This window comes from Molothrus aeneus, chromosome 9, assembly GCF_037042795.1.
Source record: "Molothrus aeneus isolate 106 chromosome 9, BPBGC_Maene_1.0, whole genome shotgun sequence".
Taxonomy (NCBI): Eukaryota; Metazoa; Chordata; class Aves; order Passeriformes; family Icteridae; genus Molothrus; species Molothrus aeneus.
This window is the reverse complement of record NC_089654.1, coordinates 11,189,094-11,203,939: the sequence shown is the minus strand read 5'-3', so window position 1 is coordinate 11,203,939 and position 14,846 is coordinate 11,189,094. Positions and strand designations below refer to the sequence as shown.

Below are 14,846 nucleotides of genomic sequence, written 5' to 3'. Positions count from 1 at the left end.
AGGCCGCGGTGGAGCGGAGCAGGACTCGGCCGGCAGCAGCGCCTCGCCTCGCCGCGGGGCCCAGCGCGGCAGCGGGGGCCCAGCGCAGCGCAGCTCAGGTGAGCCCGCGGGCGGCAGGTGGCGGCGGCGGGGCGGGCAGGGCTGGGCTGGGCTGGGCTGGCGGCGGGGCGGGCGCGGCGCGCGGCCCCGGCGTGGGCGGGCTGGCGGTGGCGCGCGCGGAGCGCGGTCCCGCGCGGCGGCGGCTGAAGGAGCGAGCGGAGCGGAGCTGCCGGCGGGGTGCGGAGCGGCTTCTCGCGCGGCGCCCGGAGGCAGCATGCGGACGGCGGAGCTCCGGAGCCTCGGTAAGTGGTTCGGCTACGTCGCCTCTCCCTCCTCAGCCCCGTGTCCGGTTCCCAACACGGCGGGATCGTCTCCCTTGGAGCCGCCAAACTCCGCCGCCTGTTGAGCCCCGCGGATCGCGGCCCCCGAGCGATGGCCCCGCCGCCCGCTTCGGCCCCGCCGCCGCCCCGGGTGCTCCGCGGGGGCCGCCGAGCGGTACCGGAGCCCCCCTGCCGTCCGCTGGGGCCGCCACGCGGTTTTCCGGCGGCCACCGGCTGCGCCCCGCGGAGCCTCCCCGGGTCGGCGGGGGGCAGCCAGGCACCTGCCGGCGCCGCGGTGCTGGGGGCGCGGGGATTGCCGCCGAGGCGTGATCTTCCCGGGCGGGCTGCGGCGCTCGGGGTAGCCCCGGCGGGCGGACTTCTGGCGCTGGGCTCGGGGGAGAGGGGTCGCGCCCCGCGGGGCGCAGCGCCGACCGCGGCGGGGCGTCCCGGGCGGGGTGCCTGTGCCGGGTGCGAGGCGCGGGGCGGTCGGCAGTGGCCCGAAGCTTTTCCCGCGGCTGGCGCCGGCCGTTTCTGCGGTGGGAGGAGGGAGCGAGGGAGGGCGCTGTAGCGGGGGGCGGCAGACCGCGCCTTTCCCCCCCCGGTGGGGTGAGCCGCCGCCTGGGAGAGCGCGGGGCTGCCGGGCGGCGGCGTCTTGGGTGGCGAGAACAAAGGGCCCCCGGCGGGAGCATGCAGGAGCACCGCCGCTGCTCCCGGGGTGCCAGCTCCCCAGAGCGGGGTGGGGGTAGGGGTGCCCATCCCGGTCTCCCCCATTCGCTCTCCCTGGGGAGCGCGTCTGCCGCCTCCGCGGGGCCAGCTCCTGCCCCGCAGCCGCCTCCGCAACCTGTTGTGCCGCTGCCTGGTCGGGGGTGCCGGTGGGGCGGGCAGTGCACCCCCGCGGGACACCCGGGGAGACGGGCGGGCTCGCGTGGAGCGGCGCGGGGTGGGCGCAGGCAGCCCGGGGCGAACGGGTGGCGAAGGCAGTGGGCGGGTGCGTTTGCCTTCGCGGTGGTTTCTGCACCCAGAAACTGTTAAGAACCAACTTCAAGCAGTTCAAATAGCTGGCGTAAATGAAATTCAATGAAAGAAAGTATTTCCGCGCTGTTAAAGGTCTGTTCCCGCGAACCTCTTGTGTGGGAAAGATGTGGTCTGTTTCCAGGAGACTGACTGGGGCAGCTGTTCTGAAGCGTTTTGGAGTTTCGTGTTTATTTCATATGTAACCAAATGAAGCCGTATTGTCAGTATCAAATACAATATTCTCTTGTCAAGTTTAGAACTCAGCTGTAAAAAGTGATTTGGGCTGACGATAACTGGATAATCAAACCCTTCAGTTGAATATTTGTTGGTTTAGAGATCTCTAAAGGCAGCTAACTTGTGCAGGGACAGTAAGCAAACAGAGTTTCCTTATGCTGCTTCTGTAACCACCTTTGTTCATTTTTCAAGGTAAATGCTAGAGAAATGACAAATTTAATTTAAGAATACTAAGGTCCTGTGCTGCAAATGACTTATCAACATGTCTGGTTGCTGGGTGATTGTTCCAAGACTGCCAGTTAGGCTTTGAAAACAGATTTTTAAATAAGGTCCATCGCATTCATTATGATAATGCAGGAAATGCGTGGCTCACGAGGTTGGTTTTATGGAACGAACAAGTGTACTTTAATCCCGATTTTATTATTTCTTGCGTGGTGGTTTGCTGTGAGACTGAGGACGTAGGAGTAATAGATATCTGTACTGTGAAGCGCATGATCAGCAATCTGAACTTCGAAAGCAAAGAGTAAAATCTGTGTGGCAAAGCAGCAAGTTTGTGATCTGAATGTGTGGTGGGTGACAGTGTTGAATTATTTAAGTTCTCAGTTTCTGCCGTTAACCAACCATCTTAATGTGCAAGTTTCTTAGCTTGTGTCTAGCTTTTGAAATAGGATGCAACACATCCATGTATGTGAAAGGGTTAAAACAGCTTATGGCCAAAAATTAACACATAACTTCAGATCAAGAGATTTTTATATTCAGTTTAGTTACAGATATTCCCATCAGCCATTTTCTTTGCACGTGGGTGTCCATGAATACATCTTGGCTGCATACTGGTTGGGCCATTAGCAAAATAGTAGAAGCCACAGACAACATCTTATTCTCATTCATGTTGCCCGTGAAAGTGTCAGTTTCTGGAAAATCAAAGTAGAAGCTGTCCTAAGTTGTATATTGTTTTTGGGTTGAGAGGTATGCAGGTATTTTTAATTTTATTTTTTTAAACTAAGTTCTCCTTTTGGATATGTGAGATAATTGTCATTGGCAAAAGCAGAGAAGACCGTCAAAGCTCGTGACTATAAAGAGAAAGATCTAAGCTTGTGGGTAACGGAGAAGAAATGTTTTCCTCTTTGTGTCCACGTAATGCAGGGCTGTGGGAAGATATGCCTAATGAAGATGATTATTGCTGTGGCTTTCCATAAATCCACTTGTAATGGAGGCTTTGTACAGTTACTTCTGAATCTGTACATTTAAAAACTGCAAATAGCGATAATGGAGTTGGCTAATAGCAGACTGTCAAGTAAGTGCAATCCTTGTGATAATGTTCAGCCATAGATCTCCATTTAAGCATTACTTCTAAGCAGAAAATGTTTCTTGTAGGTCATAGTATATGCAATTGGGAGGAAAAAACCCCGGAGTTGTTGCTGCCTGTTGTTGAATCCAGGTGGTTCTAATTGGCCAAAGGGTGCTTTTTCTCTCCAGCTTTTTATCAGATAGCGGGAGATGTACAATTCAGTAGATCCCATTTGATGTGAATTTAGGTAGTGGAAAGGAATACTAATAATAACCAGCTTTAAGAGACTGAAGAAGTTTACCTGAACAGTAAACCTGTGGCTGTGTGCAAATTAAAACAGGGACTTGTGCCTGTCAAAGAATTGCAAACTTTACTGTGATGTGTTGGAGTGAGCTGGATGCCACCACATGATAGTCTGAGTCTGAGCTGATCTTGTTAGTGGTATTAATCAGAACAAATCTTTCTGTTTCAGTGGTTTTGTAGTGCTTCTTAGAAACCGCGGTTGAGAATTAAATTACTCATGTCTGTTTTGCAACTTTAAAGGTAAGGTAAGACAGTAGGGAAAATTTTTAATGTGTTATCTTGCCCTAGTACAGAAGGATGTGAAATCATCTATTATTTTCAGGTAAAGCACTTGTAGTAGCTACTGGCTGTTTTATACAGTGTTCTGAATGAATGCAGTTTTAACTTACATACCTAAGAAACAGCTTTTGAAGGAAACTGACAGGAGACTTGCTTATGTTTATGTTTGGAGTAATTCATTGAGAAATATTTGTGATGCTCTCCATCATTGCTTGCCCTCCTTTAAAAGCAATACTTTGACTTTCATCTTTCATACAGTATGTGAGGGTTCCTTCTGTGGATTTACTTCTGCTCAAAATCTGACCATAAAAGTAAGTGTTGTTTCTGCAGCTCTTAGTGCAGTGTTCAAACCCAAAATAAATGCTTCCTTTCCAGTAAAAACTTGTAATTACATGGAGTGGTAGCGAACTGGAAAGTATTGCAAAATGTATGTAAGAATATTGTCGTACAAACTCTAAAACTGACGAATGACTCACTGCGCCAGTGCTATATCAAATTCTATCTATACACAAGGTTTAAATGACAAGTTTACTTTAGGCAGGGAATATGCAATTTTCTTGTACTCTTTCTTCATCTAATGTCAAGTGAGCTTAATGAAATGGTGCATGTGGGCATACAGGAGGTACCAGTTGTAGAGCTTTAATGAGCAGGGGGAACAAGCACTGCTTGGCTCTATTTGTGAAGGTGATAGATGTAACTACTCTTACATTAAAATGAAGTTTGTGGTACTGATGCTTATTTTGAGACTTATATTTCTTTTAATTTACCTAATTATCATTTGTTTATGTGCGTTTACTAATGTTAGTTCAATTTTTGTTTTCTATGGGAGAGAGTACTTGGCTTTTTAGCAGTATACATGTTCATCTTTACATATTCATATTAATTGAATATTTTAACTGGCAGTTTGGCAGCATTTTTGCGAACATAAAATTTGGGTCACTGCCAAAATGAAAATGTTATAATGGTCAGCATAGGGAAGGGGCCCATGATTGTAGGTTAAAGAGGAAAAGGCCACTTTTCCACTGCAACAGCACAGGTTTTATTCATGCCTTTGACACTGTCATTATGAGAAGCTTCACAGAGCTTTGGAGTGCCCCCTCAAAAACCAAAATGTGTTAGCAGACAGTAACATCCTGTACATGGGAAGCCTGTGTGAGCTGGGAGAAGGACAAGGAAGAGTGAAGTATGGGTATCAGGGTTGTGTGCTGCTACACTGTGTGTCCCATGTGTATGTGTGTGTATCACCTCTGGATGCTGGGGCATCTGATGGAATGTGGGGGGAATCCCTGCCTGCAAAACTAAGAAACCTGGTAACCACTCAACACTAGGAGGAAAAGAAACCCAGTATTGACTTGGCCCTAGATAGAAGACTTTAAGCTATTCATAATCTTTTATTGTAATTTCTAATTTAGCCATTCTGCCACAGAGCCTGTCCCTTCTGCTCTCTGTTAATCATCTTCTTTCTGGGCAGTGGGAAAGACGCCTTGGTCTTCGCCTTATGTTGATCATGAGAGCTTTGTGACCACTGCCTGCAAGTGTTTGCTGTCTGTAGGAAGGTCGAAGTCTCCTGGGAGTGTGGAAGGAGGCCAAGTAGGGGAAGCTGGAGCACTTGCTATTTAATGTCAGTGTGCACACAATGTTTATACACCTGTGCCTCAGCAGAAAAAAAGGGTGAAACAGGTCTTGCTACTTCAAGGACTCTATTATCTGAGAACTCGATTCTAAAGATCGGAAATACAGAGATAAGTTAGGGTTTTTGGAGCAGAGGATGGAAGCAATGTTTATAAAAAGCCTGGTGGAGATGAAAATTGACAAAAGTATCTACTAATATCTGGGCACTGTACTCAGAGGAAGCTCTGTTTGGATGCTTTAATCAAGTGCAACCCACTGTGTAGCTGAAATAGAGCAATACCATTAATCTCAGAAGGAATAGGATGGTCCCATTCTTATTCTCGTCCTTTAGCAGGCATAGAAGCTTCCGGTTTACAACCTGTCCAAAAGACATTTATTTCTTGGCACAAAATTTCTGCTGCAGCTGGCAAGTGGGTAAGTGCTTTCTTCCAGCGTTACTGAGAAAGAGGAATTATTTAGGTTGGCACAAGAAGTTTATAGTTTGGAGCTGTCACATGAAATTGAATGGAGGAAAAACATGAAGGCCGGGCATGTGGCATTGTTCTTTCAAAAGCAGTGCTGGAAATCTGGTCATCACTCGAAACCAAACAAAGCATACGTGTGCTTGACCATGGTGAGGAATTATCTATTGTTGGCTTCATGGGCTTCTCTTACTTTTTTTTTTTTCTCCTTCCTCCTGCAAGTGCTGTGTTTAACACTGAATTGCATGTGTGTATACAAAGAATAACATCTGTTCTATTTTATGAGATCCACAGAGCAGGGTTGCTTTTCTGTCCCTCCTGTGTATGGATTCTTCTCTCATGTGTCATCCTTGCTGCTGAAGGCAGCCAGGCACTTGAGCTTTGCAATGTCTTTTCTCTCTGTAGGAGCAGGAAGTTATTCATGGGATGGTACTTGATTCTTTTGTTAGATTTCCTCACAAAATTAGATCTTACAGTGTTTTGGAAAAGTCATAATTTTCTAGAGAGTTTTCTGAGTAGGTAAAGAAGTGGGATGATCTGCATCTGTTTTTCTGGAGGAGTTTTGGTAATCGTTATATCAGTGTGTTAGATTTTCTTCTCCCTAGATGTATTTTGATAGGATGGTTAATGGGGAAGCTAAATTAGATCTGAGAAGTATGAAAAAGGCTAGTCTAGTGTTTAGATTTTAGGCTGCATATTTAAAATATATATATATATTTTACCTGGCAAATATTGTGCTTCTGACCTGTCTTGAAGAATAACTACAGAAGTGGCAAAGGAGCCTTTTGGACACAGTGAGTTAAGAACATATTGAGGTCTTACATACTTCAAAGATGTGAGATGGGGGCAAAGGAGAAAAAAGTGACCTTGTTTTTAGATGGAATTATTTCCTTTTTACAAACCACTGTTTTGTTCAAATGCAAAGGAATTATGTTTGTTTATATCTTAAGTAACATTTGTTTCACCAAATTTGATCAAAGGTTTAGTTGTTGCAGAATCAATAATAATTCTGTTACCTTAAGGAAAAATCTGTAATTTATGAATGTACTGTCCATTGTATTTTAACTACTTGTACTACAGAATTTGCAAGATTACACAAATTGACTAGAAGATGCACAGAAAATCCAATAATACATTTATCATGTCAAAGTTCAGTGAAATATGAAACATAATTACCATAAACAAAAAAAATTGGCCTCTTAAACCTATGAACTAGAAGGCGTGGAAATAATTTTGTAATATATATTCTCAGTGGTTTTGTTGAGACTACTTTGGCACCACCAAAATTTCTTTACAGTCTGTGTATGCTAACGCCTGTGTTATGTGGTAAAAAAAAGTACTCATAAACGTGTACTTAACCTCAGGATGAAGCATGTATTTTTGAACATGAATTTTAGATATTGAATGTCTCCTTGCTATAGTCTTGTTTGTGAGTAGCTTCCCATTAATAAAATGCAGATTTGAAGAGTTACACTTGGGGACCACAAGTATTTCGGCAGATTTTATGGTGTTACTGCTTCAATTTTGCCTCTTGACGCAGAGGTAGGGTTATAAACTTTTGCAGGAAAGTTTTTTTCCTTTAGTATACTTGTGAGATAGGAGTCTGGCTAGCAACTCTTGTTGGTTTGTGTTTTTTATGGATTCTACTATGTCTTTGGATCCTGTAAAACTAAACTTTATGCTTTTGGTTAAGGTAATGTATTCATTTACGTAATTTACTCTTTTGGCTCAAAAAAGAAAAAAAATATTTTAGATTAGGCTGTCAATTAGCCTAATTTCCTGGGGTCTGTCCCATTGCAGAGGGCTCATTTTAACAATTTAAGTGCTGGATCCTGCTTCAGTCAGCCAGGCCAAGACAGGGGGAGCTTGCAGAAGCCTGTAGCATGGCCATGATTTCAGCAGCTGTTTTTGGGTGGGTGCAAAGTGTAAGTCTCTTACTTGCAGCTGGATTTTGGATGAGACTGAAGTGAGTGTGGGCTCTCATTGCCCCCACACTGGTGCTGTCCTTCGCACAGAGGTGCTTCCATCTCGCTTTGTTTTGCCTTCTGTGCTGCTGATTTCCCTGGCTGGCCAGGTGTTTGGCCAAGGCTGTGATGGCCAGGGGCACCTCTCACCTGCACCCAGGAGAAATCCACAGAAGGTGCGGCGAGGGCACCTCCACGATAGAACCCCAGTAGCTCTGTGGGAGCAGCTGATACTGCCAGTAACTGCTTGGCTCCTGCCTTGGCTCTTACCTGAAATAGCTTCTTTGTAAAAAAGATAATAATAATAATAATAATAATAATAATAATAATAATAATAATAATAATAATAATAATAATAATAATAAAGTGTGCTGTTACAACTTACCTCCATGCCAGTCTCTTTCTTATGCCTGTAGAAGAAATAAAGAGCATAATTAATTATAAAAAGGAGGAGTTCTGAAGTCTTGTGTGGCAGTCAGCTGTCATGCTCTTCCAGTGATCCCCCATGCTGCTGTCAGGAAGATGGGCATCCTTTAGGACACAGCAGTGTTTTGCTGAAGAGTGATCAAAGGCTTCTTCATTGGCCAGAACCATCAAGGTAGATGGGCAGACGTTTGTTTTTAAATGAGCTGCGCAGAGTTGCTGGGATCAGCAGCTTGACTGCAGTGACAAAAAACATGTTCAGCATGCTAGAAATCGTGAATTGTTTTGTTTGCTTAGATCATTGAGTGTTCAGGGCAGGCACCGTGAGTTGTACAGTGTTAAAGAACATGTTACAAAGCAGTTATATTGCTGGAAAGCATTTGTAAAGGTAAGCTTGAATTAAAGAGATGCATTTTTTTCCTCTATTAAACTTTAAAGAGTTGAGCTTTGAAGACCAGTGAATTTCTGATGCTCTTAAATGTTGTCTACAAGGAGCAGGTGAGGGATCTCCTGACCTCCTGTTTTGCCCTTTTGTTTTCCTCTATGTTTTTCTTTGAGCTGGTACTTTTGTGTTGGTTTTAGATGCAACAAGAAATGCAGATATTCTGGCTTTGGCATTTGAGTGATAGGATGGGCTGACGTAGCTGTATAGGTTATAAGTGGAATAGAAGCTCTGGAATATTTGCTTTCTTAGTATCTGAAGGGAGTTATCAGGCTCTTGGATTTTTGTTGAACAGTGTAATTAAAATAAACACTATAATGCTAATCACTTATGTATTTTTGCCTGTAGGTAAAGTTTTAAATTGGAATTAGCTATACTTTGGTGGAAGTGGATTTTTTGGTGGTGGTGTTTTTTGTTTGTTTTTTTTTAAATTATTATTATAATGTTGCCTGTTTAGAGTCTAGTGATATTTCAGTGAGTGTATAAAAATATTGCCAGGCAGATTTGTTTATATTTTTATTGTATATTGTAGTAACGATGTAATTACTGCTTTTAACAGAAATGCCTGACTTGAGTGTTTAATTCTGTCAGGCTCAAGCAGTCGCTGATGAGGTGATAAATGATAGGTTATGTGTAGAAGTGGATTTGCAATTATTTGCTGCTTTTGGGAAAAAAAGAGATGCTTTGTTTCTGTCCAATGACTAATGTAGAAAATCAAAGTGGTGCACCAGATGTTTTTTTTCTGATGACTGTGGTGCAGTGTCTCTTTTTATACAGAGGAGGGTTTTGACTGAGTTTGTCTCTTGGTTTTTGAAGTTTCTCCTGCTTGTTAATGCAGCACTCTTCTACTCTGAACTTTTCTATGGACGGGCTTTATGGAAAAGCTCCTTTCCCAACCATTCATGCCTGTCTCAGCTCCCTGTCCATCAGGAGGTGGAGAGGCAACGACATTTTTACAGCACGGGCTGATCACTTCCTTTCATTTGTTTTTATTTCATAGAATTCAAACAAGAATAAGTGTTTTGCTTTATTTGTTGATGTCTGATTAGGAATTAGTGGAAGAAACTGAATTGTGGGTGTGATTAACAGTAGTTTTTGTTTCTGGTGTATGAAAGGACTCATTGTCTGAGGCTTTTCCTCCATCGTGCTCTGCCTAATCCTGCTGAAATCACACGAACAACGGCAGCGCTTGAGACTCCTTGTCTTGTGTTCCTGCGTACTTAATCATACAGCTGGAAGAATTCCCTCTTTCAGGGGATGGTTGCTTCTTGTGCTGAATCTGCCATCATGTCATAGGGGCCTTGCTGTTAAGGTGGGCATTAGTTTGAGGGGCCTGGGGAGGGGAGGGTCATTAATCTGAAATGTGAAAACTGATCTAATTTGTGCTACATTTGGGTTTTTTATATATGGTTTTGTTTATGCTATCACCTACCTCTTTGCAACTGTGGCTGAAGAAGGTGAGCTGCCTCATTCCAGCTTTCAGTTCCTCCCACCTTTCTGTTAGATCAACTTTCTGTACTTGCTGTGTACAGTATATCTGTATATCTGCAGGGAGGAAGTTTAAAATTCCTCAGTATATGTTTTCAAAAGAAACTTTAAAAGTTTAAGGTTTGTAGAAATGAAGACATTTCTAAAGTACATATTAACTACACATAACAGTCATGACTGATATTCTTTCAGGAAAAACCCAGAAGAAACACAATACCCCACCCCATGAACAGTCTTTCTTTGCCTCTGAATCAGGTTGTCATTCCAAGGTCTTAGAGTGATTTAAAAATATAAAAACGACTCCCCTGAGGAATCTATTAAAAATTATTTGGTTCACTGAACATTCAGTGCACGTTCAGTCTTGGAATCCATTACATGCCCGTAGAAAGACTTTAAACATCCTCTTTGGCAAAGTTGGTCTGAGTCGTGTCCCTTTGGCAGGTGGGTGTGAGGGAATTTCATTGCTTTATTTTCAAAACAGAAGTGTGTGGAATTAATATTGATTTTTATTATAGCTGCTTGCTAGTGCCCCTGTATCCAGAGGTCACATGTCAGGTCTGCTTTTATAGTGACAGCTTTCCCTCTCCCTTTAGTTGAAGTCTGTAGTTGTGGAGCTCAGGAAATAATTGGGAAATGCTGTTTTTTTTTTTTTTCCTTTGAATTCAATTTGTAAAGCTTTATTACCTAAAATTAAATTCTTATCAGGTTGAAATGGTGCATAAATTCTTGTTGAATGGAGACAAATGCTATTAGAAATCAGTGAAACTAAGCTATATTTCAATCCTAGGTTTATTTTAATTTCCATTGTCATACACTGAAAATACTTTGCATCTCCTTTGTCCATCCTTTTTGGCAGGTTTGGCAGGTTTTTCTGATGAGTTTTAATGGTTAAGTTCTGATGAGTTTTAATGGTTTTTTGGCAGGTTTTTCTGATGAGTTTTAATGGCTGAGTCTGGGAAAGATGTGTTGGAGTCCCACTTAGAGTGCAGTTGTGTGCTGTGACATGGGTTATATTTCCAGGTACCTAGTGTAGGTGTTGTCAGTTCCCATCAGCGTGTGCTGCTTTTGTGTGCTGAAGAGAGTTGTCATATTATTCAGCAAAATTGCCTTTTTTTAAAAAGAACTTTTCCATGTTTTCAGCTCATGACAGAGAGCTCTGGTGTCTCTTTGTTAGGGTTTATGTGCAGATATTCACAGTAGCTCACAGCTTGGTAGTTTTTCAGAGTCTAAAGTCAGGTAAGGACTTAAAGAAAACACAAATAATGGGCAATCCCTCCGGATATGCAAGTTTATTTGATTAACCCATGTGACCTGCAGCACTGGAGAGCAGTTAAATATTTGGACAGTCAGCAGTCCTGTTAGTCATGTTTCATTAGGTGAGAGCCTCCTCCATTTCGAGGCTGCTCTGTTTTGCTGCCGTTGCCAAGTCTTGTGAGATGCTGAAAGGGAGCCATGTGTGGGGGCACGGCGGGTGCTTCTGGGGCTGTGGCTGGACCAGGCTGCCAGGAGGAGCTGGGATGTGTGTCACTGCAACAGCATCATCTGCACTGGGATGGCAATCAGGGGCAAGGGAGAAAATTGTTAATTGCACTTTGTCAACACCGTAAAGGTTAGCTGGTAGATAAAGTTACCAACCTAGGCAGAAATAGCAGTGCTGCCCTGAGAAGTGTAAAAGACTTGTCAAAACCTAATCTAATCTCCTGCATTAACTGTATATTGTAATAATGGATAAATGAATTTCCAGCAAGCTGAGATAGTCCAATTTTAATAACTTCTCAGAAAATCAAAGGGAAGTATTGTGCTGGAAGAGGCATATCACAGTTATCCAAATTTCTTTCCATTAAACTGTTTTTAATTTTATGTGAGTGTAGTATACAAATGGTTTAAAAACTCATTTGTCTCCTTGTCAGCAGCTTGACCGGTATTTTAATACAAAGGACGTGTTATTATCTTGAACTGGTCTTGTTTTTCAATGTATGTAGCAGCCAGCTGGAAAATTGTTTGACTTTTTAACTGCTGTGGTTTTGATTCAGTGTCTAATGTAAGAAAGTAAAATTTATTTAAAATCAGTGACGCTTTTAATGGTTGTGTTTCCATTTAGATTCAAGGGGATAGGAGCAGATATTTATGCTGAAGCACTCACTCTTCCCCATTTTCTAAAGATCTGTGGTAATTCTCTGTATTAGAGCTAGGTAAAATTCCTGTACTTAAAATCTGAGGAAAGTAAGTAGGAAACAGCTGCATTTAAACTCAGAGCATTTCTGGATGCATTGCTGAAGGTGTTCTGATAGAAATATGTCTATTAAATTTTAGGGGCGAAAAACCTAGTACAAAAAAACCCAAACAAACCCCAGTGGGATTCAAATGTGGTTTTAAAAATTACGATAGTGTCTTTTTGTCTGTTCTAGCAAGAAAAGAGTATGATTATAGTGTGTTTTCATTATAAAGGTTTTGTGAGTGACTAGACGGGATTCAGCTCTGAATTCCTGACTTTGGAGTGTCCAAATTGTGCATAATTAACTTAAAAGTCAGATTTTTGGAGACTCAAATGTTTCACAGGGAAATTAATGAGAAATGTAGTGTAATGTACTGCTCTTTTCAGTATGGTTTTCTCACCTGAAATTACCGAGTTATAAATATTTTAAATGGAAAATGGTTCTGAAATGAGCTAGGAACAAGTATTGTCCTGTATTTTTGGTCTCAAAGTGAAAAATGCTTTGATTAATAGAGCCACTGCATTAGTTTTTATGGTAGTTTGCTGTGACACAAATGTAGTTTCTAGGTGTACTTAAAAGGTGTAAGTTTGGCAAAGTTTCTGCCCTGTCGTTTCACTTAATTGTATTATGAGTTTGCATATAATCTTTTTAATTAAATTGTTTTCGCATGATTGCTGAAGCATCTCAGAATGGGTAAAAAGTGCTCTTTATGGACCAAAGTGTTCATGGTTTGCTATCAGCTGTGTGGAGGGTGTTGGGTGCTGCTGTTAGAGGGGGCAGCGCCCACCTGGGGCAATGCAGTTGTCTCAACTATTGGAAAGGAGAGCAGAATTGTTTGGTGTGGTGTGAAATAACTTGCACAGCTCAGTTTTTGCAGTGCAGTTTTCTGTGTGCATTGGCAGGAATAACAAAGGTGTTTGCAGAGTGGCTTTCTCTGCTGATGGTGGGGTACGGGTTGGTGCTCTTGCCTTGGTTGGAGGGGATGACACCGGGTCTCGGTCAGGTTGTTGCTGCCTTCTGACACTGCTCAGAAGGGTTGGCTCATTCTAACCAGCTATGGATAAGTGGAAGTGAATGACTTCACAGGAGGCCTAAGGGTAAAGCAAGTGTCACTGTGAAGGTAACTCCAGGAGACTGATCCAGGCCCACCACAAGGCTGAGTTTTCTGAGCTCTGACCGTGACCTTGGATGTGCATGGGTGAACTCTGAGAGCTAGTGACAAGTTACAGGAATCCTAGGTGGATGCATGGCCTCTCACTTTGTTTAATAGTGGCGTTTTTTTCTTTTTTGAGGGACAGAGAGGCAGCTGAGAGTTCCCAGCTACAACGCTTTTCAGTTCCTTATTTGAAAGTGTTTTAAACAAGGGACATCAGAAGCTGAGATACAAAGCAACCTTTTGAAGTTAAAAGTGGGTCTGCATGAAAATGAACTGCTTGTCTGTGAAAAGAGTCAAGTGTGAAAGGATAGGATGGTTTCACTAAATGAATTTGATAGTCTGAATAAGTGTGGTGAGGCAGAGAGGAGAATCTGGAAAGGTCAGGACTGAGCATGTGACTCTAGATGAGGCAGTGGAAAGACATGAAAGGAATTGTGTGGAAATGCCTTGGTTTACTTTTTTTAAACTCAGAAGTGATTTATTTATTTTGGTGAAGGTGGTTATAAAAAGGGAACTTTAGAAGCTTACTGCAGAGAAGCAGGGAATCTGATTCCTTTGGGATCTTGTACCTTTTTCATTCAGCCATTGTGTGGTTTCAAATAACTAGCAGATCAAAGCCTAAAGGAACTCCTTGTTACATGTGCAGTCCCATTTGTAGGATTTCTCTGTCTTGCATGCTTACTGCAGTTGAGTGCTTCAGCAGCTTTTTGTCGCAAGTAGGTTTCATTTTATTGCTGTCTTGTTTTCAGTAATTAATATAACTTGAAAATTTTAACTCAAAGAATTTATGACATTTCTTTTCTAGGTTCCTGATATTGTTTAAAAGTAAAGTATGAGATATCTGCATTTGGTATAGATAAATGTGAAATGATTTGCACTGGTAGCAGGAAACTGAAATTCAAAGTTATGGACTCCAGGTTAACTGTCACTGCTCATGGGGTCTTGAGACCCACAGTACTTCTGTCAAGCCATCAGCTCTGTGCTTAGGAGTGATTAGAGAAAGCATATCAAGTCCTATGAAATGCTATGAAAAAAAGAAAGAATAAGATACAGAACATTATTATGCCTTGTCTAAATCTATGGTTTGTCTATGCATTAGATTGTATTTAATCGCCCTTTCATATCAAGATACAGGGCAGCTAGAGGAACTGTGGGGAAAAGCGACATGTGACAGATGTTCCATGTGACTGGGAAAGGTATGGTTGAGGAATGATGTCACAGAGGTCCATGAAATTGTGACTGGCTTGAAGAGAGTTTGGCTATTTTATCTGCTTCATTCAGTATGTAAGAGCCAAGAAAAAGTTAGACAAACTTGGAAGGAGTCAAGTTCATCCTGGCAGGAGGAAGTCATTCTTCATGCACCTAGAACATTCTGCATGTTCTTCAGGCAGCAAGCCTGGAGAACTCCTGGAAAAGGTCTTCTGGCGATTACCTGGTAGACAAATGCAAGTTTAAGAAAATCTCTTCCAGTGAAAGTATTGAAGGCCACAGATGTGCTTGAGGGAAGTGCAGATGTGCTCATCCTGTTCTTGCTCTTCTCCAGTGCTGTGCTTAGAGGGTGTGTTGGAGACAGGGTGCTGGGCTAAC

The 14,846-nt window shown here is 42.8% G+C and overlaps 1 protein-coding gene across 13 annotated transcripts in view; it reads left to right on the top strand.

Annotated features, from left to right (window-relative positions):
* Positions 1–267: 267 nt before the first annotated feature.
* The window catches only part of PTPRF (protein tyrosine phosphatase receptor type F), a 374,864-nt gene continuing 360,285 nt past the window's right edge, over positions 268–14,846 (top strand). For 4 of the 13 annotated variants that reach the window (XM_066556137.1, XM_066556133.1, XM_066556134.1 and 1 more), the window contains exon 1: positions 269–341. The gene's annotated coding sequence lies outside the window, so the exon portion shown is untranslated. Of the gene's footprint in view, positions 342–14,846 lie in introns of all 13 variants that reach the window. The other 9 variants (XM_066556139.1, XM_066556138.1, XM_066556135.1 and 6 more) reach the window with 4 other exon arrangements.